Here is a 9,563-nt window from a genome sequence, read left to right as displayed (position 1 = left end):
AGAATGAAGTACCCGGCAAGGCTGAATGTCCTCTTCCAGGGAAAAAGATGGACTTTCAATGAACCAGGGCAATTTCAAATGTTCCTGTTGGAATGGCCAGAGCTGAACAGAAGGTTTGATCTTCAGATACAGGACCCAGGTGAAGCATGGAGATTGGAGGAGAGGGGGGAAATATGAGGGACTTAGTGAGGATGAACTGCATGTACAGAAAAATGATACTGATAATATTCATATTAGCCTTCTCAGTTAATAGAGCAGGTAGAGGGAGCTTTTATAGTTGAAGCACAGGAGAAAGCTAAATTCGAAGATAAAATATGGTGTAAAAATGGAGTCGATAGAAAAAAAGGGAAATGGAAAGGGAGAAAGAAAAAGGAGAAGAGGAATAGGCCAAGATGTTTCATATAATAAGATTTTTTTTATTACAATGAGCTATTGCAATGATATGGAAGGGGGGAGGCAAGGGGGAATGAGGGAACCTTTGCTCTCATCAGAGGTGGCTAGGAGAGGAAACAGCATATATACTCAATGGGGTACAGGTATCTGCATTAAGAAGGAGTGGGGAGCAGGGGAAAGGGGTGGGGATGTGAATAAAGGAGGAGAGGATGGACCATGGGGGGAGAGTGGTCAGATATGACACATTTTCTTTTTTACTTCTTGGAAGGGGCTGGGATTGGAAGGCCTGTCCAGGACCATAGGGCCAGGTAGATTCTGGGCCTAAAGGATGGTATGGGGGCTCAGGGTTTCTTGGCCCCAGGACCAGGGATCTGTCTGCTGCACCACTCAGCGACCCTACAGCAGAGTGAAAGGAAAGAGAAAATATAGTGCATGGTAGTGGAGAAATAAGAAAGGAGGGAGTTGCAATCAGCAATGGCAACATTGGAAAAATATGGAAGTAACTTTTGCGATGGACTTACCATAAAGAATGCGATCCACCCATGACAGAGTTGTTGGTGTTGGAACAAAGACTCAAGCACATTTATTATTATTATTATTTGGGGGAGGGTGCAGGGCAAATGGGGCTGTGTGGCCTGCCTGGGGCCACATAGCAGGGTGATCTTTGGCTGTCTGAGGCCAGATTTGGACCTGGGTGCTCCTGGCTCAAGGGCCAATGCTCTGTCTGCCACCCAGCCACCCCTACTATGATTACTATTTTATTTTATTTTATTTTGGGTCTTTTTTCTTCTTTTTGGTTTTTGCAGTGCAGTGGGGATCGGGTGGCTTGCATGTCACATGGCTGGGTGATTGTTGGGTCTATGGGGCTGGATGTGGGCTCAGGTGCTCGTGGCTCCAGGGCTGGTGCTTCGTCCATTGTGCCACCTGGCCATACCTACAATTAATACTATTATTTTTTATTAGTATTAATTTTTTTCTCTCCCCTTTACTTTATTGCCCAAGCAAGTCTATATTCATGGGGGGAGGGGTGTTTTGTTTACTCTTAAACAAGAATATTTTATTAATGTAAAAAAATCATTTGTACAAAATGAGAATAAAAAAATTAAATTAAATAAAAAAAGAAGAAAAAAGAAATACTAGTTGTAAAAATCGTTTCCCAATTTTCTACATTTCTTTTGCTCTTGGTTACATGGTTTTGTTTTTGCAAAAGCTTTTTTTAATTTAATGAAAATTATCTAGTTTGTTTTTAACAATGTTCTCCATCTCTTCCTTGGTCTTTAACTGCTTCCCTTTCCATAGATCTGACAGTTAAACTATTCCTTGATCTCCTAGTTTACTTTTAATATTGTCTTTTATGTCTAAATCCTGTACCTATTTTTATCTTGTGTTGGTATAGGGTGTGAGATGTTCGTCTAATCCAAGTTTCTGCCATACTAACTTCTAATTTTCCCAACAGTTTTTATTGGAGAGAGAGTTTTTATCCCAGAAGCTGGACTCTAGGTTTATCAAATAGCAGATTATTATAATCATTTCCTGCTATCTTTTTTGTACCTAGTCTATTCCAGTGGTCCACCACTCTATTTCTTAACCTATACCAGACAATTTTGATGACTGATGCTTTATAATATAATTTTAGATCTGGTAGGGCTAAGCCACCTTCTTTTACACTTTTTTTTCATTCAATCACTGGAAATTAGTGTCCTATGCCTCTATCTGGTCAAGTAAACCAATTCTATCCTTCAGTAGACTGTTCCCTCTGTTATCCCTTCTATCACTTATTTTCAATTTCCCTTCTCTACTGACTCATTTCCTACTTCTACACATGCCCATCTCTACCCATCCTTAAAAAATCCTCTCGCCTTTCCGTGCTGCCCAGAAGAGGGGTCCATACAGCATTTTTCATGGTTTCCGTTGTAACTTTCAAGGGAAACTTTCACAATGTCCAGAGCCCTGGATGTCTTGCAGATGAAGGACGATGTCCTCAAATTCCTCGCTGCAGGCACCCATTTGGGTGGCACCAATTTGGACTTCCAGATGGAACAGTATATCTACAAAAGGAAGAGTGATGGCATCTATATCATTAATTTGAAGAGAACTTGGGAAAAGCTTCTGCTGGCATCTTGTGCCATTGTTGCCATTGAAAATCCAGCTGATGTTAGTGTCATCTCATCCAGGAACACTGGTCAGAGAGCTGTTCTGAAATTTGCTGCTGCCACTGGCGCCACACCTATTGCTGGACGCTTCACCCTGGGCACCTTCACTAACCCTTTGACTGAAGCATCATATGTTAACCTTCCAACCATTGCACTGTGCAACACAGACTCCCCACTTTGCTCAACAAGGGAGCTCACTCAGTGGGTCTGATGTGGTTGATGCTGGCCCGACTATGCGTGGTACAATCTCCCGTGAGCACCCATGGGAGGTCATGCCTGATCTTTACTTCTACAGAGATCCAGAGGAGATTGAAAAGGAAGAGCAGGCCGCAGCTGAGAAGGCAGTGACAAAGGAGGAATTTCAGGGTGAATGGACTGCACCTGCCCCAGAATTCACTGCTGCTCAGCCAGAGGTGGCTGATTGGTCTGAGGGTGTCCAGGTGCCATCTGTGCCCATTCAGCAGTTCCCTACTGAAGATTGGAGTGCTCAGCAGGCTACTGAGGACTGGTCTGCAAGCTCCTACTGCTCAGGCCACTGAATGGGTAGGAACTACCACAGAGTGGTACTAAGTTTTACCCAGATGCTCTAATAGTGTTGGAAAAATGCGGATGGAAAATCAACATTGGTTTCTTAAAAAAAAAATCCTCTCTCAAACCTTCCATTCCTGCTTTCTGGTTTCTGATCTATCACTAAAACTGCTTCCTCCAAATTTACCAAGGATCTCTTAGTTGCCAAATTCAGTGGCTTCTTCTCAATTTTTTCTTCTTGACGTTGTTGATCACTCTCTTCTCTTTGCTATTCCCTTCTCTAGGTTTTCAAGATACCTTTCTTTCCTGGTTCTCCACTGACCTAACTGACTATTCTTTTTCAGTCTCCTTGGCAGGATCCTCATCCAAATTGCACCTCTAACCACTGGAGTCTCTGAGGGCTTTATCCTGGACCCTCTCCTTCTCTCCCTCTACACTATTTCATTTGGTGACCTCATCAGTTTTCATGGCTTTATTATCTGTACATTCATGATACTCAACTATACTTCTCTGCTGACCTCCAATTTCATCTCTCCAGATACCTTTCAGACATCTTGAACTTGATTTCCAGTAGTCATCTTACAGTCAACATGTCCAAAAGAGAACTCATTATCTTTCCCACTAACCTCCCATCCATCTACTTCTATTACTATGGCAGGTAACATCATCTTCTCAGTCTCCTAGGCTCACAACCTAGAAGGATTACTATCTTCACTATCTCCCACCCCCATATCCAATGCCTGTACAATGGGGTTAGTCACAGAAGCTACCCCTCAGGAAGGTGGTTGTAAAGATGAAATGGGATAATATTTGTAAAGGGCTTAGCAGAGCTACTGGAATATAATATGTGCCTATAGGAACTTATTCCCTTCCCCTTTCCCCATACAATTTCTTCAAAACAATAAGATTAGGGGGGCAGCTAGGTGGCACAGTGGATAAAGCACCGGCCCTGGAGTCAAGAGTACCTGGGTTCAAATTCCGTCTCAGACACTTAATAATTACCTGTGTGGCCTTGGGCAAGCCACTTAACCCCATTTGCTTTGCAAAAACCTAAAAAAAAAAGCCAAAAAATAAAATAAGATTAGGAGCAGCTAGGTAGTGTGGTGGATAGAGTACAGGTCCTGGTGTCAGAAGGATCTCAGTGTAAATTTGACCTCAGATATTTACTAACTGGGTGACTCTGGGCTAGTCATTTAACCCTAATTACTACAAAAAACCAATAACAGTAAGATTAATCTCCAACACCAATACTATGTATGGTTCCTGCTCTCCATTAGACTTAGTTTTGCTCTCCTCTAGTCTCCATTTTCCCTTCTATATTTGTCCAGTCAGAACTGATTTCCTGTACTCATGAATTTGGTTGGCCTGATAGGGGACCTGGGAACTGGGTCTTCATTTTCAGTTTCACTTCTTATTTCTGCTCCTAGGTCTTTTCTTCCATTATTCCAAGCACAGATGGGAAAAGACAAGGAAACCATTTGTGTCTGATTATGTTTTGGGGCCAGAGGAGAGGAAAAGTCATGGTTGGTTCCCAACATTTGGGAATTGTTTGGCATAGAAGTTTGGATTGGCCATTTCCCCCATAATGATCAAAGTGAAAGAGAAGAAGGCAAGAAATAGTGCTATAGTATGACAAAGAAAACAATGGACTGGGAGGCAGGCTACTTACAACTCTGCCCCAAACTGGCTATGTGCCTTTAGATAAGTCATTTTCTCATTTCACTTTCTTTTTTTCCAGTTTCTTTATAAAATTGAATGAGTTAGATTTAATGACCTCCTAAGGTTACTTCCAATTAGATTATAAGGTCTTATTCATGGCACAAAAGCTCTAAACTGATCTCTTCCCCAACTTTCCCAATCCTGAAAGGGATACAGAGACAACAAAGGTTCAGAAAAGTAAAGAAGAAAAGAAGAAAAGGGGAATAATTATGGAATAATAAAAGAAAAATGTACTTTGGAGACAGGATACTACTTGTAGCTCTCCTAAGAGGCCATGCAACCTTTGGAAGGTCATTTCCCCTCTATGAGTCTTAATTCTCTTCTCTGTACAATAGGACCATGTCAGATTACCAAATTTTCTTCTTTTTATTTTTTTCAAGACAATCAAGGTTAAGTAACTTTTTCAGGGTCACACAGTAGGTAAGATTTGAATTCAAATTCTTCTGTCTCCAGGGCCATGAAGCCCTCTTTCATTTTTGACATACAGTAGTATATTTCCTGATTCTAGGACATAGAAAAAGGACAGAGCTCAGAAGGCATCAAACATCATATTTCTGCCTGGATCAGCATTGCTGCATATAAACAACCTGATGAGTTAGTCCTAGACTTCCTTTATTCGATGTCCAGTTAAATTATGCCTTTACTGTTTTTGGCTTGTTTGGTCTTGTTTCTTGATTTTGGCCAACCTGAACAACAAATCCCAGCTTCCCAAGACTCTCTGATTCAAAGAACTTTGTTCCATAATGGGCAGGAGGATCTGAGATATCTCACTGTGAATGAAAAACTGGACAGGGAAAGTGATAGGGGAGGAACCAGGGCTGCCAAATGTTTGTAGAAGCAAAGGGAATTCTGAATCAGGAAAATATTGAGCAACTATTTAGTGCTTTAGGAGACATGAGGTAGATTCCTATCTCTGTCACATGGGATGAGGAATAACTGGTTTTTCCAAGACTGCCTTGCTAGAGACTTGGTTTGAGAATTTGATTTCCCAATGAACCCAAGCTATTTATGCATAAAGAGGGCACTTGCAAACTCCTTATTCCTAATCCTTTCAGTCAGTTTCCTTACTCCCTACCCATAATTAATAGTGAGATTATTTTTTTATATAATTTTTCCTGCTGTGCCTACAGTGCCAGAGAGCATTCTGTTGCCCCAGAGTGGGGAGTACAGGACCTATCTTCTTCCTGTAATCTGGACTCTTATCTCTTAACCTCAAGAACTTGATAATGTATGAATAAAGGAACTTGTCAAGTGTGGTAAACTGGACCTGGGCTCTGGGCCAACTAGCCTCACCCTTCCTTATTTCCTTATTTCCCAGTTCCCTTCCCCTGATCCCTAGGGCTGCCCTCCCAACTCTTTTCCCCCTTAAACTTATCCCTACTCTCTTTTCTTTTTAATACTTTTCTGTCTTTTCTTTTCCTGTTCCTCTTGCCTCTGTGCCTTTGCTCAGTCTGTTTCTAATGCCTGGAATAGTCTCCCTCCCTCTTGTTACATGTTGATTTTCCATGTCCCTTAAAACCCAACTCACATGACATGTTTGTTGTCTCCAAAGCCTTCCCTGATCCCTCTGGTTGGTAATGACCTTTTCCCTTTGATTTCATATTGAGTTTTATTCCAGAGCCAAAATATTGAGCTATTACTAATGTTTGTAAGTTGAGATAGATGATTTTGCCTTGCTAATAATGCCTTTATTAACGATTATTATGTTATAGAGTGATTTTCCTAAACCACAGATCCAATCTTCTCAAATCTTTTCCTCCCCTCCCCTACAATGGAATAAATTCCAATATTGTCTCCAGGATCTAATACTGTTGTATCTAATTGTCTCCAGGATCTAATACTCCAGGACTGCTGGATATTTTAAGCCTTTCATAAGCTGCCCCCACCTACCTTTCTAGTGCTCTTACAACGTGCTCCCCAGTATTGCTCATCACTCTTCTACCAGTGACACTGACTTGGCTATTCCAAAAACAACACATTCCATCTCTCAGCTCTGGTCATTTTCTCTGACTTTCCTCCTTGCCTCTCTCCTTCATTCTGACTACTGGCTTCCTTTAATTCCCACTTAAAATCCCACCTTCTATAGGAACCCTTCCTGAAACCTTTTTAATTTCAGTGCTTTCCCTCTGTTAATTATTTCCCATATATTCTGTACATAGCTAGTTTTATCTAGGCTCATTTACATCTTGTCTTTCCTATTAGATTATAGACTTTTTGAGGACAAGGACATATAGGAGGCACTTAAACTTAACAAATGTTTTACTGTTTGACCTGTGTTGGTATTGCAGCTTGTATGTTCTGGCCCACTTTCTCAGAGGTAGATATTTCCCACAGGGTTCTGGGTTGGAGTGTCTCTCCAATGCCATTAGCTTAAGACTTCTATAATTTTTCCTCTCACCATTAGTTGCTAGTAACTGACCAGTTACTCTTCCATTTAACTCTTACTTTCCATTTAACTCTTAAACATCAATTAACTCTTAAAAAGGGATATTTATGCAAAAATATAACAAAAACAAAAATACAAATATTTCTCCCAAAACCTCAGGATATACTTAATCCAATACAACCTTGGTCCCTGGGATTCCTACTGAGCTTCACATACAAACATAACCTTGCTCATAGATGAATTCTCTTCTCTTTTTCCATTTCACTGGGTTCTGAAGATCTCTTGTTCCTTGTTCCTTGGAAGCTTTGATGTCGAACTGGATACAACACCCATGTAGTAGGGCAGTGAATGTTAATCCAGATAGATGGTTAACATGAAAAGTTGCATTTTCACAGGGGTCTTCTGGAAATAATGCCTCCACTTTTGTTCAACTGGAGGGTGATTCTAATTCTGGGAATTTCAGGTCATGTTCTCATGGAGGCTAATGTTTTTGATTAGACAAGTTTTGTAGTATGCTCCTCTACAAAATGAGCAGATTATATGAGAAGATAATAAGAATTTATTAGATAATTATTGGTACTAAATGCTAAAGCAATAAATAAAAATGCAGGAAAAAAGAAAAATAGTCCCTGTCCTTGAGGACATTCTACTTAGGGAAGACAATACATATAAAAGGTGAAGGACAGGACAAAGATGGGGATGGGGTAGAGGGAAAAGAAAGTATCTGCACTGAAGGATGTGGAAGAGGGATATTGAAGTCCAGAATGTCAGAAGCACATTCAGAAAAAGAATGAAGGTTGATCATCCTCAACTTCTCCCCCAAATGGAGGAACTCACCAGGGGGAGAGGGGAAGGGGACTAGTATGGGAGAGGGATTTTCCAGGATGAGGAAGCCCCAGGAGCTGAGGGAGTTTCCAGGGTGAGACCACTGTGGAAAGGTTTTAAAGTCAGAAGCTCAGCCAGAAGGGCGATGAAGATTTCTAAAGGTTCCCTTCATCTTAAGACCTACAATCCAAATCCTACTGAAGTGGTGACTTCTTTTCAAAAAAATCACAGACTAATCCTAGAGTTTCAAAAGAGAAAATTTCGCTATTCTAACCTTCTACTTTGAGAAACATCTGTAAAATGGGAATAAATAATAACACCTATCTCCCAGGGTTGTTGTGAAACTAAAATGTGATAATATTTGCAAACCTTCAAGTGCTATATAAGTACTACCTATAAATTTTGTTACAGTATATCACATTTTATTGTTGAATTTTTTCAGTTGTGCCTTCCTTTTTGTGGTCCTATTTAAGAGCTTTCAAATCACTGGAGTAATTTGCCATTTCCTTCTCCAGTTCATTTTATTTTTTTTTAATTTTTAATTTTTTTAATGTTTTTTTATTCTCATTTCACACAAATTTTTTTTTACATTAATAAAATATACTTGTAAGTATACAAAGTAAGTATACAAGTAAACAAAATACTCCTCCCCCCATGAATATAGATAGACTTGCTTGGGCAAAACAGTAAAGGGGAGAGAAAAAAAATTAAAATTAGAAAAAATAATAGTAATAATTGTAGGTATGGCCAGGTGGCACAATGGACAAAGCACCAGCCCTGGAGCCATGAGCACCCGAGTCCATATCCAGCCTCGTAAACCCAACCATCACCCAGCCATGTGACATGCAAGCCACCCAATCCCCACTGCCTGCAAAAACTAAAAAGGAAAAAAAAAAAGACCCAAAATAAAATAAAATAGTAATGATAGTAGGGGTAGCTGGGTGGCAGACAGAGCATTGGCCCTTGTGCCAGGAGCACCTGGGTCCAAATCCGGCCCCAGACACCCAAAGATCACCCTGCTATGCGGCCCCAGGCAGCCATGTGACATGCAAGCCACCCGATCCCCACTGCCCTGCAAAAACCAAAATGAAGAAAGAAAAAAAAAAGACCCAAAATAAAATAAAATAGTAACAATAGTAGGGGTGGCTGGGTGGCAGACAGAGCATTGGCCCTTGAGCCAGGAGCACCTGGGTCCGAATCCGGCTTCAGACACCCAAAGATCATTCTGCTATGTGACTCCAGGCAGGCCACCCAGCCCCACTTGCCCTGCACCCTCCCCCAAATAATAATAACAAAAAATGTGCTTCAGTCTTTGTTCCAACACCATCAACTCTGTCGTGAGTGGATCACATTCTTTATGATAAGTCCATCACAAAAGTTACTTCCATATATTTCCAGCATTGCCATTGCTGATCGCAACTCCCTCCTTTCTTATTTCTCCACTACCGTGTACTATATTTTCTCTCTCCTTTCACTCTGACTCTGCTGTAGGGTCGCTGAGTGGTGCAGCAGACAGATCCCTGGTCCTGGGGCCAAGAAGCCCTGAGCCCCCCTACCAC

The 9,563-nt window shown here is 41.0% G+C and overlaps 1 protein-coding gene across 1 annotated transcript in view; it reads left to right on the top strand.

Annotated features, from left to right (window-relative positions):
* BRPF3 (bromodomain and PHD finger containing 3) overlaps positions 1-9,563 on the top strand; it is a 91,692-nt gene that overhangs the window by 55,399 nt on the left and 26,730 nt on the right. The window lies entirely within an intron of this gene.

Source organism: Macrotis lagotis, chromosome 5 (genome assembly GCF_037893015.1).
Source record: "Macrotis lagotis isolate mMagLag1 chromosome 5, bilby.v1.9.chrom.fasta, whole genome shotgun sequence".
Classification (NCBI taxonomy): domain Eukaryota; kingdom Metazoa; phylum Chordata; class Mammalia; order Peramelemorphia; family Peramelidae; genus Macrotis; species Macrotis lagotis.
This window is presented reverse-complemented; position numbering and strand designations above follow the sequence as displayed.